The sequence below is a fragment of the Dryobates pubescens genome, chromosome 22, assembly GCF_014839835.1.
Source record: "Dryobates pubescens isolate bDryPub1 chromosome 22, bDryPub1.pri, whole genome shotgun sequence".
NCBI classification, from domain to species: domain Eukaryota; kingdom Metazoa; phylum Chordata; class Aves; order Piciformes; family Picidae; genus Dryobates; species Dryobates pubescens.
The window spans coordinates 296,588-316,024 of NC_071633.1; positions in this window are offsets into that span (position 1 = coordinate 296,588).

Genomic DNA, 19,437 nt, shown 5'->3' on the forward strand with positions numbered 1-19,437 from the left:
AAACCATTCCCCCTGGGCCTGGCTCCAGACCCCCTCAGCAGAAGTCTCTCTGCAGCCTTCCTGCAGGATCCCTTCAGCTCCTGGCAGCAGCTCTGAGGTGCCCCTGGAGCCTTCTCCTCTGCAGGCTGCACAGCCCCAGCTCCCTCAGCCTGTGCTCCCAGCAGAGCTGCTCCAGCCCTGGCAGCATCTTTGTGGCCTCCTTTCATAATTCTGCAGACTCTAGCAACAGCAGCAATTATTTTCTTGGAATTTACAGATTATCCTAATTATGCTAATTGTGTGTTTCTCAGAGCCTAGTGTTAAGTAAGCCTCATACAACTGCACATTCTTCCAGGTTCCCTGGAGACTTGCAAATTTGCTGTGTACCTGCAAGAGTCCTCTACATAAACCCTTTTACAGCAACAATGTTCCTGCATTTCACCACTGTAAGACACCTTTGTGAGCCAGCAGACTTTAGCTAATGCCCCAAAGAACCCTTCTTTTTCATTTAAAATAAGAACTCTGACTACCCTTCCTTTTCAATCAAAATAGCAATTTTGACTGTCCTGCCCATTTTCCAATCTCCTTTGGATAGGAACTCCACAATGGACTGAAGGCTCAAAGAAAGCTTTAGACAAGAGAAGAGCATCTAAAAGCAGGCTCACAACAGAGGCAGTTTGATCATTTTCAGGTCCCATCCAGCAAGTTCAGCTGAGAAACAAATTCCGCACCAGGAGGCTGCTGGAACACTGCAACAGGTTGCCCAGGGAAATGGCTGAGGCCCCATCCCTGCAGATATTCAAGGTCAGGCTGGACAGGGCTCTGATCTAGTAGAGGATGTCCCTGATGACTGAAGAGGTAGTTGGACTGGATGAGCTTTGGAGGTCCCTTCCAGGCCAGACTGTTCAGTGATTCTGTGAGTTTGAGCAGTTGTGGAGGTCCAGCAATAGCTGGCAAAAGAGTTCTATACCTGCTACAGATGATGCTCCTGTGCACACCCCCAAAGTGCAACACAAGCTGCACTGCTGGGTTCCCAGTGCCTTCCTTTCACAGTGCTCCTGACAGGCACAACATCATTTTCACACCAGTGCCTGAGGAAGCAGCTTCTTAAAAGCAGACAAACCAACCCTAAGCTGTTGGTCATTCAGAGTGTAATAGAAAAGCAAGGTGTTCTTGCTGCTGCTCTGTTAACAGTCATTATGCCATGTAATTATAATTAAGCACTTTTATTGATGAACTTATTTAGTGCAAACTGCCTTTGCAGGGTGCTGAGCAGATGTGAAATAGCCTGAGAGGGCTCTGGGGCTGGGACTTGGTCTTCCCCTCTCAGTGCAGTACTGAAGGCAACAGCACTGCTTGGTTTGGCTGCAGGGAACAACAGATCACTCTGGCAGTCTGCAGATGAGATTCAGCCCAGCTGGCTTTAGATGTCTGCAGCAGATTCAGTTTCTCCTTGGGAGAAAGACACAGGATTCTCTAGAGGATTCCACATCTTATCCTGAAGTAGGTGTTCACAGTAACTCCTAGAAGTGCCAGCTTCTCTTCATAAGAGGAGTCTAGACATGTATTAGAGAGGCCTGGTCTTGGATGATGCATCCAGACAAGGTTGCATCCTTTTCATAGAATCACAGAACCACAGAGAGCTCTGGGCTGGAAGGGACCTCCAAAGCTCGTCCAGCCCAAGCCCTGCACTCAGCAGGGACATCCTCCACTGGATCAGGTTGCCCAGAGCCCTCTCCAGCCTCCCCTGGTACAGATCCAGGGATGGAGCCTCAACCACCTCCCTGGGTAACCTGCTGCAGGGTTCCAGCAGCCTCCTGGGGCAGAACTTGTTCCTCACATCCAATCTCAATCTGCTCTGCTCTGGTTTGAAGCCATTGCCCCTGGGCCTATCCCTGCAGGCCTTTGGGAACAGTCTCTCTGCAGCCTTCATGTAGCCCCTTCAGGTACTGGCAGACTGCTCTAAGGTCGCCTTGGAGCCTTCTCTTCTCCAGGCTGAACAGCCCCAGCTCCCTCAGCCTGTCCCCAGAGCAGAGCTGCTCCAACCCCCTGGTCATTTTCATGGCCTCCTCTGGAACACTGCTATTTACTGCATTCTGATAGATGCAAGCTCAAAACAATCTGTGGCCTTAGCCTGACTCCAGTTATGACCATGTTCTCAGGCTTTGAATGAAGACAATTCATCTTGCTTAAATCTAGGAAGTATTGTGAGACTTAACATGGAACTATCAGGGGTTTTAAACAGCTTTTTATGTACTCCTACAGCAATCAGTGCCATACACTCCTGGGCTCCAGTTCAGCTTCCCCTACTGAGAAATTCCTTTATAAGCTCACTTCTTTGGTGAAAAAAAAAAATCATTGAATGCTTAGGGTGGTGTTTGAAACACTTCTTGAATATATGGAAAGAAACCCCAAAGTTTATCCAAGGTGCTATGGTCTATTATACTTTAAAAGCATGGGGTGTTCCCTAGGCCCCGAGAGGTCTGACGCTATGGCCAGGCACAAAGCGCACACTGAATGGCCAAAGGTTTCATCCTTTCCCCTGTTTGGCAGGGCTTTGGATGAAGTGCAGGAACCTCTAGTTTGTAAACTCTAAGGCCACAAAGGAATTGCTAAAGCTATCCAAGTCATCAGTAATTCTGGCTTGCTGAGTTCCATTACCTGCTTTGCCATCCTGGTCAGGCTGTACTTCACGCTTCCCAGTGAGGCTGTTCTTGTCGTTCAGAGACCTGTGGTTGTCTACTGCATCTGAGAAACAGAGGGAAAACCAGAGGAGCTCACTGGCACCACACTAAACCTTTGCAACACCGCTCCCTTTTCACAGCTTTCACAGAAAAGATCACAACGGGCACTTCTGACATACAAAACGACAAAGCAACAATGACTGTGTCACCCAAACAGCCTCCTGTGAATCTCTGCCGGTGGTTTCTACCACCCACACCCCAAGGCCTGCACTGCACCCTTGCTGAAGCTGCTGCTCAATGCAGAGGAAGCTGCACAACCACTGCAAGTGTGTGCACTCAGCTGGGATGCGTGCAGCTGCTTCTGCTGCTCTTCCCTCTGCTTGTAGGAAATGCTACCCTAAAAGAAAAGTTTGCTCAAAAGAAAACTGCAGGCAGTGTTGGGAGGTTATTCATGTAAACCATCTCTACATGCCCCTGGTGCCTCCTCTCTCCCCCTTGCCATGGGCATTTCCTTGATCAGCCAAAGCTGGTCAATACGACCTGCAACAAAGGATGGATTCCTATTATCCAGGCTTCCATAACTGGCACTTTGACAAGTCCCTGTTCCCATGGTGCCTCTTGGTTAGGTTGGCTTGGGGGCAAATATCCTTCCAGACATTTGTCAGAACCAGATCATGCATTTCAGAGGAATTAGTCAATTTATTCTTTTAGATGCCCTTACAGTTAGTTAAAAGAATGATGGGAACCATAGCAAGTGTCATGTGCCACTGAGAATGAAACTAGAGAGACATTGCTAGAGTGGGATTCCCATCAAGGAGAAAAAAGGCTGAAAGCAGCTCTCTGAGACAGCTTAGAGCTGCATTGCTCTTTTCTTACAGCCTTCATTTGTGATTCTCCAAAACCAATGGTGATCCTGCAGGCAGCAGTGGTGGACCTGCAGGCAGGCACCAATGGTGATTCTGCAAAACTACACTGATTTTGTATTTCAAACATCTTGTAGATCAGGTACCACACAGTGAAGTGGTAATATCTGCAGTCACAAGTGCACATCTTACTGGCTTAATTTGTTTTTCTTAAACTGAAAATAAACTGCCCAAAAATAGGTATGCTAAATGCAGGCAGGAAAGCCATGGAAGGCCATTGCCAGACCTGAGAAGTGCCAACATTTCAACGGGAAGAATGACAAAATGTGGCATCTAAGATGCTGTAAGATCCCTTCCAGGGAAGGGGGGATGGGAAAAGTGTTTGTCGTGAAAATTCAGGTTGAGGAGTAAGAAGAGTGAGCAGCGGTGCTGCTGGACATGGAGCCTCCCAGCACAACTCTGCCTCAGAGAAGTATCAGACATGTCACAAATCCCTAAGCAATGAATCTCTTCAGTCTTGCAGGTTTAGACACAATGACTGTCTTCATCAGAGAAGTGAGTAACACTACAGCAAACTCATAAGGAAGTTATGGTTTATAAGGAAAAAACCCTCCTGCATTTTAAAATAATGAAAAAAAACAGAAAACAAACAAACAAAACCAACCAAAACAAACCAACCCAACCAAAAAACCCCAAGCAGTAGCTGACTTACGTGGCCCAAGGAGGTAACCAGCACTGTTCAAAGTCCAGCCCCTCTTCTCTTTTGCCTTGAGGAGAGAAATGCACGCAGGTTATTGCATGAACTGCAGAGTGTTCTCTGGAGACAAAGCAAAGGGCATCCAGCCAGACACCCTCTGAGCAAAAGGGCATCCTCTCAGCAGAAAGGGGCTTGAAATCACGAAACATTGTCAAAGATAGGAGCCAACAGTATTGAAGCAAACATCAGTGGGAAGAACTCTTGCCTACTCCCTATCCAAGTCAGTAGTTTTGCTGCTGACGTCTGTGTGGTATGAAGATCTCACACCATGAAAATGAAACTGCAATTAGTGGTTTGGGAGGCAGAGCTTTTGACTTTATACTCCGAGATTATGCTCCAAGTGTGCCAATGTCTGCTTTTAATTGTTTGAATTTACTTGACAGCCTTTCTAGAATGAAGTCCATGCACACCCCTCTTTCTCCATGTCAGATGACACATCCACTCAGCTCTGTCTATAAACTTGACACTCTTCTTGCCCTTAGTCATATTGCTTGCTACCAGGTTCAAAAGCCCCAAAGTCTTAACTTCTTTACTGCTCCAAATTCTTTCTGAGCACTGCACCTTGCCCTGCCCCTGTAGCTAGCACAGTGTCTGTACATCAGGGCTGAAGGGATCTGCTGGCTGAGCCATGGATGCTGCCCTGCGGATGGAAGCTCCAAACCAGTACTTACTGAGAAAACCAGTCCGAATGTCTCTGACAGGGTGGCACAAAGGATTAAAGACAGAAACAGGAAACCGGTGCCCCTCTGCATCTGGAAAGAAACCAGACCAGGGTGAGCGCTCCGAGCCACCGCTCCGCTTTCCAGTCACGGCTCCCCGGGACACGGCAGCATCCCCGCCGCGGGGGACAGGCGGGGGTGAAGCCGCTCCCGCGGAGCAGGGCGGCTGTGGTTCCGCACCCAAATTCGCGATGGGAGAGAGGTGGAGAGGGGGATACCTTGAGCTGGGGCGCGGCGGCCTCTCGCTGGAGGCGTTCCGGGGGGTGCTGGCAGCAGGGGTCCCAGGCTGCGGACCTGCAGGTGGGGATGGACGGAGAGGACGGAGGTTCCCAGGCTGCAGTCCTGTCAGATGGGAGGGGGCGTCCCAGGCTGCAGTCCTGCCAGCGGGGAGGGAGGCCCCAGGATTCAGTTCTGCCAGCAGACGCTACTGCATGGCCGCGGGTCTGCAGAACGCCCCCCGGCTCCCTCCGCTCTTTATGGGCTGCAGCAGCCCCGCACAGGAGGGGGTGGCCTGGGGGGGGGAGGAAGGGGGGGGAAGCAGGGGAGGGGAGCGGGGAGCTGAGAGCCGCCCACCCCTCTCTCCTCCACCTCTACTGGGTCACTTCCCCCTCGCCAGCTCCTGCGTTAGGAAGGGCAAAACCGACAACAATTCAATTAGAGGCTTTTGGAAGCACGACTCAGGCTGCAGGCAGATAAGAGCCAGGCAATTACCTCTGCTGCCGGCGGGCTGGGCAGGCTGGAGAGACGGGGAGCGGGGAGCTGGGCGGCCGGGGCTGGGCTGGGCTGGGCTTTGCTGGGCTGGGCTGGGCTGGGCTGGGCTGGGCTGGACTGGGCTGGGCCGGGCCGGGCTGGGCTGGGCTGGGCGGTGCAAGGGGGCCGCGGGTCTTGCGGGTCTTGCGGGGTAGCAGCGAGCGAGAGGGAGTCAAGTGCGCCCGGAGCACTCGTCAGAGGCTCAGCTGGGGCAGCCTCTGCTGCTGACGGTGCTGAGCGCGGCTCAGCACTGGGGCGTCGTGAGGGCTCCACAAGCCCTGCGCTATCCACAGCCCCTGGAGCTCCGTGTGGCCCAGCACCGTGCTGGCCCTTCTGAGCCCTTTCACGGACTCAGCTTGCATCGGGTTGCAAGAGATCCTCAAAGGGTATCTTGTCCGATGCCCCTGCCGTCACAGGGACACCTCCACCAGATCAGGCTGCCCAGGGCCACATCAAGTTTGACCTTGATTGGTGAGGGTGATGGCTTCTTCCCACCAGTAAGCTGGTGGTGGAGGCCATCTCTCACAAGCCCTCCAGGAGGCTTACACAGAACCAGGATCCAGCCCATGGCATCTGGTCCAGCACCTTGGAATCACTGAATCACAAAATGGTTTGGGTTAGAAGGGTCCTTAAAGACCATCTAGTTCCAGCCAAAGACCATCTAGTTCCAAGCCCCAGCCTTGTTCATGTGCTCTCCCTGTTTGGTGCTGAGCAGCACCACAGCTGCCCTCTTCTGGCCTTTGTCAGCATCTGACCCCAGGCATCTGGTGGGAATGCATCGAGCCTGGGTCACAGCTGCCTAAAAGCTTCCTGGGAACCTGGGGCTCAGCTACTCCTCGGAGCAGCATCTCTTTTTGCCTCTGCACCTCAGGCTCCAGCATGACTTTAATGCAACTGTTTAAAGTGCACATTTGTATCTGGTAAGCCCTTGAGTGGAGCAAGCCCCTTGTACACTGAAATCCACAGCTTCACAGATTGCACTGGGTGGGAAGGGACTCTCCAAGGGCACCTTGTGCAACCCCCTGCAGGCAGCAGGGACACCTCCAGCCAGAGCAGGCTGCCCAGGGACACAGCCAGGATGAGCTTGAATGGCTCCAGGGATGGAGCCTCCAGCACCTCCCTGGGCAGCCTGTGCCAGAGTCTCCCCAGCCTCCTAACTCTGCCCTGCTCCAGTTCCAAACCCTTACCCCTTGGCCTTGAGGCCTTGGCCCCACAGCCCCTTCTGAACAGTCCCTCCCCAGCCTGCCTGCAGCTCCCCTGCAGATACTGATATCTTGCTCTAAGTTTGACTCTCCTTCTTCTAGCACCAGAGCTAAAGGAGGTGAGTCAAGGCTATTACTGTACTTCCTCACTACTTTATATCCAAAATACCACTTTCTTCTTTTATTTTTTAAGGTTCTGTATGCAAGGCTCAGCATGCAGCCTTCCATGGTGAGTAGTTGAGCCCCAACCTGGCAGTTCATAACCAAAGGCATTTCATTAGTGGGCTTCTCTCCGCCATGGTTACCACTGGCATCAGGATGTGCAAACTTTAATGACAAGGCAGAGACTCCAAGGTTAGCTCCTGTTTGGTTTTTTTTCCTACCAGATTGCATTTTCTCTGCAACAACTACATTTATTCACTATAAGTCCTTCAAATTCATCTTGGTAAGCAAAGCATCACAGTATAAGTCATTCTTCCAGCTGCTTTTGCAGGTGGACATGCTGTGAGACAGCTATCAGACACCACCAGGGACCTGCCATTCCCCAGCTCAAAAGCAGAGAGTGTTTTAAGTCAGCATAGCATCATGTTCTGAACCCAGGCTGCACACAGGAGCTGTGCCTTGTGGTTGTTTCCTGGTCTCTGGTGTCAGGAGCAGTAGGGTTCTGATGCTCTAACCATGCCACTGTCTCTCTGATCTAAAACTGCTTGAATAAAGCTGGGCAGTTCTTAAATGCTGATGTACATCAATGTCATTTTTGAAACTTGAAGCTTCTTTGTGGCACAAATTGCTGTGGGGTTTGTTTGGTTTGGGTTAGTTTTCTCTGTGTGTGTTACTCAAATAAAACATGAGGCCAGGCTGAGCTTGGAGCTGGGAGCAGAGCAGCCTGAGGGCTGCCCTCAGTGCTGGGGATCAAGATGTGCAGGGCTGGAGCCAGGCTCTGCTCAGGGATGGCCAAGCACAGCACAAGGGGCACTGGGGGCAAGCTGGAGCAGAGGAGGTGCCAGGGGAACAAGAGGCAAAACTTTGTCCCTGTGAGGGTGCCAGAGCCTGGAGCAGGCTGCCCAGAGAGGTTGTGGAGTCTCCTCTGGAACCTTTCCAACCACCCCTGGATGTGTCCTGTGTGCCCTGCCCTGGGTGTCCTGCTCTGACAGGGGTTGGGCTGGGTGATCTCTGGAGGTCCCTTCCAAGCCCTGCTCCGTGATGCTGTGATTCTGTGATGCTGAGTTGAATCTACTGGAAGTGTGATCATGCTTTTGAGAATTTACCATTCAAAGTCTGTTTGCAACCCAAAGCTTTGTTGCCTCAGCTGTCCTTGTAGGGATTCTCTTCCTTTCAGTTCAACTGTGGTCCCAAAGTGTATTTTGCTGTTTGGGAGTAAATGTACTTTCATTTTAAAAAACAACAACCAGCCAACCCATGGAAGTTATCTTGATAGATGTCAGGATTTGCATTCAAGCATTACAGAGATGTGTTAATTCTCTTAGCTTTGGCTGCAGTTTGCTCTTCAAGTGCCTGTAAAAAGCATTTGAAACAATGGATTTTAAGCAGTAATTTTTATTCCAATTTGTCATCACCAGACTTCTTCTTGTCGAAACACAGTGTAAAATGAGCTCTTAATCTCCACTAGAGTGAGAGGCAAAAGCAAGCCTCTGTATACTCAAAGGCTCAATCCATCACTTGCCCATCTTGATTCAAAGTTCAATAATTCTATCAGTCATCCCTACAATCAGTGTTCTGGTTCCCTCCATTGTCCTTGTCAGGAATGCTATCAATCTTTTTGATTCCATAGGAATTTGAAATATAAACTGCTCAGACACAAGAATTGGAATTAGTCTGGAGCCTGCCTTTGCTACTTAGCTTGAAAAATGCCCATCTCTGGGACTGAGTAGATGGTTTGCTTCTGGAAGTGACCCTTCAGGATATTAATTCCTCCATGGACCCCCAGCTCCCTCAGCCCTCCTCTAGCCCAGGGGCTCCAGGCCCTTCTCCAGCCTGGCTGCCCTGCTCTGCACAGGCTCCAGCCCCTCAGTGGCCTTCCTGCAGGGAGGGCCCAGAGCTGAGCACAGCCCTGCAGCTGTGGCCTCCCCAGAGCTGAGCACAGGGGGATGATCCCCTCCTGGCCCTGCTGCCCACCCTGCTTCTGACCCAAGCCAGGCTGCCATTGGCTTTCTTGGCCCCCTGGGCACTGCTGGCTCCTGCTCAGTGACTGCCACCCAACACCCCCAGGGCCCTCTCCCAGCTGCAGCTTTCCAACCACACCTCCCCGGCTCTGGAGCTCCCCATGGGGTGGTTGGGAGCCAGGGGCAGGCCCTGGCCCTTGGCCTTGTTGAACTTCACCCAAGGAGCCTTGGCCCATGGCTCTCACCTGCCCAGACTGAACTCCATGAGTTTTGAAAGACTCTGGGCAGTGCCCTTGCATCAGTGCCAGCCATTTCTCTTATCACTTGGCTGGATTCTGTCTGGGCCCACAGATTTTATGTGGGTTGAGCCCTCACTAAAAGCCTCAGATCAGCTCTTTCTCCACCACTGGTGGATCAACGTGGGTGTTGTGGTAGCTATTTAATCCTATGCTCTGGAGTCCAGCTGTGCCAGTAAAGACAGACACAGAGAAGGTATCATGAGATGGTTTGGGTAGGAAAACACCTTTCAGGTCACTGAGTCCAACCATTTGCCAAATATTGCCTTGCGATACAGCTCGCAGTACCAGTTGGGAAGATGAGCTTACAGCAGGAGCACTGCCGTGCTACAAAGGTCTTTTCTCCACGTGTGGTCAGAGGAAGCTTCCACTAAGAGCAAGCTTGGCGGTCCTCTCAGCAGATGCCAGTCTGCTACAGGTCACTGCTGGATGGATGAAGCTGAAGCAATCTGACATGCTAGAGGGGGTCCACTTCTGTTCTACAGCATTTGCAGCTGAGTACAAAAATGAATGCTCCAGCCTTGGGGCAGAATGGCTGAAAAGCTGCCAGCAGGAAAGGCCTTGGGGGTGCTGGGTGCCAGCAGCTGAAGATGAGCCAGCAGTGCTCAGGTGGGCAAGAAGGGCACCAGCAGCCTGGCCTGGAGCAGCAGTGGTGTGGGCAGCAGGGGCAGGGAAGTGAATGTCTCCCTGTGTTTGGCGCTGGTGAAGCTGCATCTCAAATCCTGGAGTCAGTTTTGGGCCCTCACCCCAAGGAGGACACTGTGAGGGGCTGGAGTGGGTCCAAAGAAGTGCAGCGAAGCTGGTGAGTGCCTGTGGAACAGATCCTGGAAGGAGTGGCTGAGGCAACTGGGATTGTTTAGCCTGGATAAGAGGAGGCTGAGGGAAGACAGTCCTGCTCTCTACAACTACATAAAAGGGGAGGGTTAGGTTGGAGGCGAGGATGAATTTCTTTGGTGCAAGAGTGGTCAGGGGTTGGAAGAAGCTGCTGAGGGAGGTGGTGGAGTCCCCATCCCTGGAGGTGTTCCAGAAACATGGACATAGCACTGGGGACAGGGATTAACAGCCATGGTGGTGTTAGGTCAGTAGCTGGACTTAAACTTTTAAGGTGTTTTCCAACCAAACCAACTCTATGATTCCATGACTGACAATGGGTTAGGAGCTGGCTGGAGGCTGAGCCCAGAGAGTGGTGGTGAATGGTGCCACAGCCAGCTGGCAGCCAGGCACCAGTGGTGTGCCCCAGGGAGCAGTGCTGGGCCCCAGCCTGTTCAATATCTTCATTGATGATCTGGAGGAGGGGATTGGGTCAGTCATCAGCAAATGTGCAGATGACACCAAGCTGGGAGCAGAGGTTGGTCAGTTAGAGGGCAGAAGGGCTCTGCAGAGGGACCTTGCCAGGCTGCACAGATGGGCAGAGGCCAACAGGATGGCATTCAACAAACCCAAGTGCCAGGGGCTGCACATTGGCCACAGCAACCCCAGGCAGAGCTACAGGCTGGGGGCAGAGTGGCTGAGAGCTGCCAAACAGAGAGGGACCTGGGGGTGCTGATTGACAGCTGCCTGAACATGAGCCAGCAGTGTGCCCAGGGGGCCAAGAAGGCCAAGGGCATCCTGGCCTGCATCAGGAACAGTGTGGCCAGCAGGAGCAGGGAGGTCATTGTGCCCTGTGCTCAGCACTGGTTAGGCCACACCTTGAGTCCTGTGTCCAGTTCTGGGCCCCTCAGTTTCAGAAGGACATTGAGAGACTTGAAGGTGTCCAGAGAAGGGCAGCGAGGCTGGGGAGGGGTCTGGAGCACAGCCCTGGGAGGAGAGGCTGAGGGAGCTGGGGTTGCTTAGCCTGCAGAAGAGGAGGCTCAGGGGAGACCTCATTGCTCTCTACAGCTCCCTGAAGGGAGGTTGGAGCCAGGTGGGGGTTGGGCTCTTCTCCCAGGCACCCAGCACCAGAACAAGTGGACACAGTCTCAAGCTGTGCCAGGGGAGGTTTAAGCTGGAGGTGAGGAGAAAGTTCTTCACAGAGAGAGTTGTTAGCCATTGGGATGTGCTGCCCAGGGAGGTGGTGGAGTCCCCATCCCTGGAGGTGTTCAAGAGGGGATTGGATGTGGCCCTTGGAGCCATGGTTCAGTCATGAGGTCTGTGGTGCCAGGTTGGACTTGATGATCTTTGAGGTCTCTTCCAACCTTGGTGATGCTGTGAGACTGTAATGACAGTTATCCTGGCTAAGTTGCAGGACCTTCTACTTGGCCTTGTTGTACTTCATCTGCTTCACTTGGACCCACTGCTCCAGCTTATTTAGGTCCCTCTGGATGACATCCCATCCCTCTGGCATGGTGCAGCAGATGACACCAAGCTGAGGTCTGCTTCCACCCTCCTCTCGAGGAGAGTGGTGCAGCCTTTGCAGCCCTTCACTTGGACTACAGCTTCCCTGTGTCTGGGTGGCTGCCACCAGTGGTCCCATGCTGCTCTGGCCTGGTAGCTGATTCCTGTTTGCTGCAGAGCCCAGTCCTTGCCTGGTCTTGACCCCTTTGCTTTTGACAAGCTCAAAGCACTGCCTGATGTGCCCTTTTGATTCCCTCAAGGCCTCAAGCTGCTGGGGAGAGGCTTGCACAGCCTGCAGCTGGCTGGAGTGAGCAGATGAGACAGCAGCCCAAGAACCAGCAGAGAACCTGCTGCACTCTAATCCATTGTTCAGATCAATCCATTTTCATTTCCATTTTCAAATACAGTTTGGTAGCTGTTTGTATTTTGAAGACTTCATTCATCAGTGATGCTGAAATCAAGTCCCATGCAAACAACTCCAGTCTTTGCAGAGTGCTGGTTTCATCCTGGTTTAAATGCAATGCTATGATTTCAGAAGAGAAACCCTTCATATTTTAAAGGCTTTCAAAGCCACCACAGAAATTCTGAGTTATGATGCTGTCCTTTTTAGATAAGGAACTCCTGTGACACCACATCTGCAGCACTGCCTCCAGTTCTGGGGCCCCTAGCATAAGAAGGACCTGGAGCTGCCGGAGAGGGTCCAGAGGAGGCCACCAAGATGAGCAGAGGCTGCAGAACCTCTACTACAGGAACAGGCTGGGAGAGTTGGGGCTGTTCAGTCTGGAGAAGAGAAGGCATCTCCCATCAGTGGGCAGACAGCATCTCCTGAGCTACTGCAGGAGCAGAAACAGCTCCCTTGAGCTTGCCAGGTGTGAATTTCCATGCAGTTTGTTGTTCAAAGGAGGAGGAAGTCATTGGTGAGTTAGGCATTAAATAGGAACTGAAGCCAAGACCTGGCTTCCTCAGACAAACATCACAACTTGGAAAAGGAGCCTCTCCATTTAGAAGTCCTGAACCTGCCCTCTAAGTCAGAGGTTTCCAGCTGTTGCAGGGTGACCCAGAGCTGCTTTCTGCCAAAAATCCAAGCCATAACTTCCGAGGGAGTTGGAAGCTAAGCTCTGATGCCTCCTGCAGAGCTGAGAGCTTGTGTTTGCTTTTGAGAGAGGAAGTGGTTCTGAAGCCATCCTCCACCTGTGAAGAGAAATTACAGGAGCAGAAGGTTTCCAGAGATGGCAGTGGGGTGTAAAGTCTGCACTGATCCCCTGCTACCAGAACTGGGAACCCTGCAAATTGTATTTCTTAGAGTAGTGCAGAAGCTCAGAGCTTCTCCCAGCTCAAGCACATGCAGAGAGCCTCTGCTTTAAGCCAGCTTCTTTAGGACTTGAAGCTCACCTAACTGTGTGGACTGCCAGCCTGTCCTAGATAGACTTGACCCTACTGGCACAAAAAGGGACAGACACATGATGCTCCTAAAAGTTTTATGAAGAAGGAATCAGGACCAAACCATTCTTTAAAAAATAATTTCTCACAATATTATTGGTGTGGCCAGAACCAGTGCCTCTGGAGCCAAAACAGGAACAGCAAAACAGAGGAGATGAGCAGCTGGCACCAGGCTGGGAGGCTGAGTCCAGCTGCCAGAGCCTAGGGAAGCTTCACAGCAGGGTCTGGGCAGGTGAGAGCCATGGGCCAAGGCTCCTTGGGTGAAGTTCAACAAGGCCAAGGGCCAGGGCCTGCCCCTGGCTCCCAACCACCCCATGGGGAGCTCCAGAGCCGGGGAGGTGTGGTTGGAAAGCTGCAGCTGGGAGAGGGCCCTGGGGGTGTTGGGTGGCAGTCACTGAGCAGGAGCCAGCGGTGCCCAGGGGGCCAAGAAAGCCAATGGCAGCCTGGCTTGGGTCAGAAGCAGGGTGGGCAGCAGGGCCAGGAGGGGATCATCCCCCTGTGCTCAGCTCTGGGGAGGCCACAGCTGCAGGGCTGTGCTCAGCTCTGGGCCCTCCCTGCAGGAAGGCCACTGAGGGGCTGGAGCCTGTGCAGAGCAGGGCAGCCAGGCTGGAGAAGGGCCTGGAGCCCCTGGGCTAGAGGAGGGCTGAGGGAGCTGGGGGGGTTGAGGCTGGAGCAGAGGAGGCTGAGGGAGACCTCCTTGCTCTCTGCAGCTCCCTGCAGGGAGGTTGGGGTGAGGAGGGGGCAGCCTCTGCTCCTTGGTGCCAAGGGCCAGGAGCAGAGGAGATGGTTGCAAGCTGCCCCAGGGGAGGCTCAGGCTGGAGATGAGGAAATCTTTCTGCCCTGGAAGGGATCTGAGACCTTGTCCGAGGCTGCCCAGGGCAGTGCTGGAGTCCCCATCCCTGGGGGTGTCCCAGCAGCTGTGGGCCTGGTGCTCAGGGCCATGGTCTGGTGCTGAGCCTGCAGGGCTGGGTCAAGGGCTGGGCTGGATGACCTCTGAGGGCTCTTCCAATGGGTGGATTCTGTGAGTCTGTGAAAATCTGGACATCTTCTAACTTTGCCAAGAATCACTAGAAGTTAGCTGGCTGGTGGCACTTCACCAGTAATGCATTTACAATCTGTCACATCAGGGTTTCACTCCAGCCTAACAGAGTTATTTCTGGTGACTTATCTCCCAAGCCCAGAATCCATTGCCATTACTCATGCAACATCAGAGATTTTGTGTCATGCTTGAGCATGGCCTCAAACAATCTGCTCCTGGGAAAGAGGAAAAGCCCTCACTCATTTTTCATGCAGATGGACTGTGTGAGTCCAGTGGCCTTTAATATTTGCTTTGAATTCACTGATGAGTTGCTGAAACCAAATCTGGGTAGCAAACGTCACCACAGAAAGTAGCCAGCCCTTTCCTGCCCAATTCATTATGGCTTACTAAGCTGGACAGAGCAGTCAGCCAGTGCAACTGCAGACCCCTCCATAACACACTGCAAAATCCACCTCACGCAGTGCTTTCCCTGACCAGTTTGCAAAGTAGCAATTCCTGGCTTTTGTTGAATAAAAAAGCTCATCCCACCTCAGCCACTGCACAGAAGGAAAAGGTTTACCATTAAACACAGTGGAACCCTTTAGGATTGATCACTTGCTCTCAAAATTTAACCACTAGTGACAGAAATGCAATTCATTTTGCCCCAAGCTCAGTGTTTCAACACTTTGATTCATGTAATCCAAATTACCATGTCCTCAAGAAGGCCAAGCTGTTTCCTTTGGCTGCCAACAGTGCTCTCCCCTGTGCTTTCACCTAATTGGTATGAAATGCAGTTACAGACACAGAACAGACTGCATGGTGCTGTGCTGAGACAGCCAGTGGTGATTCTGCCTCTCAGGTCTCAATTTAGAGGCATTAGGGACAGTTTTGTGAGCAGTGCTTATTGTTCTACTGACCTGAGTGAATTCAAGATGAGCTTCACCCTGAGCTGCTCCTCCGGTGAGGACTAGCTGCTGCAGATTGCATGAAGCCTTTACAATTAACCAAGTGACAAATCAGAGAGTCACAGAGGCCTCCCAGCTCCCCCAGCCCAGCCCCCACCCAGCCCTGCAGGCTCAGCACCAGACCATGGCCCTGAGCACCAGGCCACAGCTGCTGGCACACCCCCAGGGATGGGGACTCCAGCACTGCCCTGGGCAGCCTCGGACAAGGTCTCAGATCCCTGCCAGGGCAGAAAGATTTCCTCATCTCCAGCCTGAGCCTCCCCTGGGGCAGCTTGCAACCATCTCCTCTGGGGTGTTCCAGCAGCCTGTGGACACTACCAGAAGGGCCCCAAAAGAGAAAGCAGGAATCTAAAAGCCTCAGTTCCTAGGAAAATAATGGACTGGGTCCCCTTGGGAACTATCCCAAGCCAGATGTGCCAAATGATTGAGGAAAGCTTGCACAAGTCCAGCTTCCACAACAAACTATTGTTTTCTGTCAGCATGGGGAGAATAGAATAGAGTAGAATAGAATAGAATAGAATTAACCAGGTTGGAAGAGACCTCAGAGATCATCAAGTCCAACCTATCACCCAGCACCATCTGATCAACTGAACCATGGCACCAAGTGCCTCAGCCAGGCTCTTCCTAAACACCTCCAGGGATGGGGACTCCACCACCTCCCTGGGCAGCACATTCCAAGGGCTAACAACTCTCTCTGTGAAGAACTTTTTCCTCACCTCCAGCCCCAACCTCCCCTGGTACAGCCTGAGAGTGTGTCCTCTTGTTCTGGTGCTGGGTGCCTGGGAGAAGAGCCCAACCCCCACCTGGCTCCAACCTCCCTTTAGGGAGCTGTAGAGAGCAATGAGGTCTCCCCTGAGCCTCCTCTTCTGCAGGCTAAGCAACCCCAGCTCCCTCAGCCTCTCCTCACAGGGCTGTGCTCCAGACTCCTCCCCAGCCTTGTTGCCCTTCTCTGGACACCTTCCAGCATCTCAGTGTCTTTCCTAAACTGAGATCAACCACAGCCTCCTCCTGGACAAACTGGTATGATGGAGGTGGGATGAGTGGTCTGCAAGATGCGTAGGAAATGACTAAGAGGCCCTCAGTGTTGTTCACTCAGGCTGGCAGCCTGCCTGAGGATCAGTGTTGGGCCCTGCTCTGTTTAGCAGCTTCCTCAGTGGTCTGGGGGAGGACACTGGAAGCTCCTTTTCCATGCCTGGTGCTGATACCAAACTGTGTGGCAGGGTGACTGTGTGAGCCACCAGACACAGAGACCTGGACAGGCTGGAAGAGTGGGACAGGAAGAACTGTGTGAAGCTCAACAAGGTGAAGTGCAAGACCCTACCCCTGGACTGTGGAGAGAGCCCAGGACAGCATAGGTTCTGTGTGGCTGGAGAGCAGCCATGATGAAAGGGCCTGGCGGTGTGGCTCAGACCACACCTGGAGCAGTGTCCTGAGCTGCACTATTCAAAAATGACACAGGCTGCAGAGAGTCCAGAGAAAGGTCATGAGGGTGACCACAGGGCTGGGGAACCTGCTTGGTGAGCCAAGATTGAAGGCGTTAGGTCTTTTCACCTTGGAGAAGAGGAGGCTCAGAGGGACCTCACTGTGTCTTTCCAGTACCTAGAGGGCAGCTGCCAAGGGGATGGAGGCTCTGTCTGCACAAGGAGCCACACAGAGAGGACAAGGGTCAAAGGGTACAAGCTGCACTGGCAGAATCATAGAACCCCAGAACGGCTTAGGATGGAAGGGACCTCAGAGCCCACCCACTCCAACCCCTCTGCCATGAGTAGGGACACCTCTCATCCAACCTCAACCAAGGCCTCATCCAGCCTGGCCCTGAACACCTCCAGGCAGGAGGCAGCCACAGTCTCCCTGGGCAGCCTGTACCAGAGTCTCCCCAGCCTCACACTGAACAACTTCTTCCTCAGCTCCACTCTAACCCTGCTCTGCCTCAGCTCCAAACCATTCCCCCTGGGCCTGGCTCCAGACCCCCTCAGCAGAAGTCTCTCTGCAGCCTTCCTGCAGGATCCCTTCAGCTCCTGGCAGCAGCTCTGAGGTGCCCCTGGAGCCTTCTCCTCTGCAGGCTGCACAGCCCCAGCTCCCTCAGCCTGTGCTCCCAGCAGAGCTGCTCCAGCCCTGGCAGCATCTTTGTGGCCTCCTCTGGACTCACTGCAGCAGCTCTGAGTCCTTCTGCTGCTGGGGACAGCAGAGCTGGAGGCAGGATTGGAGGTGAGGTCTGAGCAGAGCCCAGGGGCAGAATCCCCTCTGCTGCCCTCTGCCCACCCTGCTCTGGCTGCAGCCCAGCACCCAGCTGCCTGAGGGCTGCAGAAGGCACTGCTGGCTCCTGGGGAGCTGCTCAGCATCCCCTGAGGCTTTTTCTTCAGGCCTGCTCCCAGCCACCTCTGCACCCAGTCTGGCACTGGCCTGACCCAGCTTCAGGAGCTTGCCTGTGACCTGTTGAACTTCGCACAGTTGGCTCTGGCCCAATTCTCCAGCCTGTCAAGATCCTTCTGGATGCCATCCCTGCCCTCCAGCACAACACACAGATTGATGTCATCAGCAAACTAGCTGAGAAAAATGTTTCATCTTAATAGAACATTTTTATAGTGAAAATAATCAGTCCCAGGCAAGCAGTGGAAGCTTTGAAGACTGGAGTGGACAGGGTGCAAGATAAGAGCTTCAGTCAGAGAGGTTTTCAAGGTACTTCCCAGCCTAAGCTGTTCTGTGTTCTATTATCCACTCAAAATAGTGTTTTTACGTTTCTATGAGTGAGTTATCAATGAAGGGTACTAAAATCAGGAGCCACAGGAAATCAGATCACTTTTTTCATGGCTTTTGACAGGATGCAATGACAATTGCTTCATTGGCAAGTGTGGTGCAATAGCAGGACACCAAAAGCCTCCTAAGTGAGCCCTGCAGGCATGCAGAACATTCACAGCACTGCAAACAGAGAATAATGCTTTGAATATTTGTTACAAGAATAATTTCTAAGTTCCTTTAATTAGACAGAATCATAGAATGGCCTAGGCTGGAGGAGACCTTAGAGATCATCTACCCCAGTCCCCTGCCACGGGCAGGGACACCTCTTAGCTAGCCCAGGTTGCTCAAGACCTCATCCAGCCTGGCCTTGAACACCTCCACGGAGGGGCATCCACAACCTCTCTGTGCAACCTGTTCCAGGGTCTCTCCACCCTTAGAGTGAAGAATTTCTTCCTATGGTCCATTCTAAATCTATTCTTCAATTTCAATCCATCTCCCTTGTCCTGCTGGTGGACCCCCTCAGCAAAAGTCTCTCTGCAGCCTTCCTGCAGGATCCCTTCAGCTCCTGGCAGCAGCTCTGAGGTGCCCCTGGAGCCTTCTCCTCTGCAGGCTGCACAGCCCCAGCTCCCTCAGCCTGTGCTCCCAGCAGAGCTGCTGCAGCCCTGGCAGCATCTTTGTGGCCTCCTCTGGCCTCTCTCCAGCAGCTGCTGGGGACAGCAGAGCTGGATGTGGTATGGGAGGAGGGGTCTCAGCAGAGCAAAGGCTGTTATAAGGTAGCTATTCAGTTACAAAATACCATTTAGTGCCTTTGTTGCCAGTGGTTTTTATGTTGTTAAAGCAAAAATGGATTAGCAGGATGATATTACACAGCCTTCATTACCCTGCTGTACATGCACCCAATTAGTCTTTTTCTGCTTTGATAAGAAAGAACTCATTCCATCTTCCAGGCCCACTGTGTCATCTGAAAACAAGTTAGGGAACTCTGATCTTGTCTCCAGAAGTGGAAAGGCTTGAGCACATTTAATCTCTTGCAAAGAAGACTGCAAGTGGTGGCTGAGCAGGTTCTGCTCCCACATTTTCCCGCTGGAAAAACAAATGAAAACCTTCCTTCTGTTTGCCTCCAGAGCTCTTTGCCCGTGGTGGTGTGACCGTTTGAGGCTGTGCCTTTAAGAACAAGCAGTGCTGAGACACTGGCTAAATGTTTTCAGTACTAGAACCAAAACATTCTGATATTCTAAACGAATTTCATTGGTGGACAGACAAAAAATGCAGATTTAGATTGTGAAGCAGTTGGAATTTTTTTTCCCTCAGTTGAGTTCGGTTTGGGAGTTGGGGGAGTTGGAGGTTTCAGCCTGTTCTCCCTGCCTGCTTCTTCTGCGAACTGCTGGAGTTGGCCTTCAGATAAGCAAACACTAATCCTGCATGGGCTTTTGAAGCTTGCTAACAACTCTTCTCCTTAGTAACTTGCCTTTCTCTCTCTCTCTAATCCCTTTTTGGGGAAAAAGGGAGGTAGGGGGGGGAGAGAGGGGGTTCCAAGGAGGGGATCCCTCCCTCGGGGAGGGGTTTTTGTTGTGTTATTTGTCTTTGCT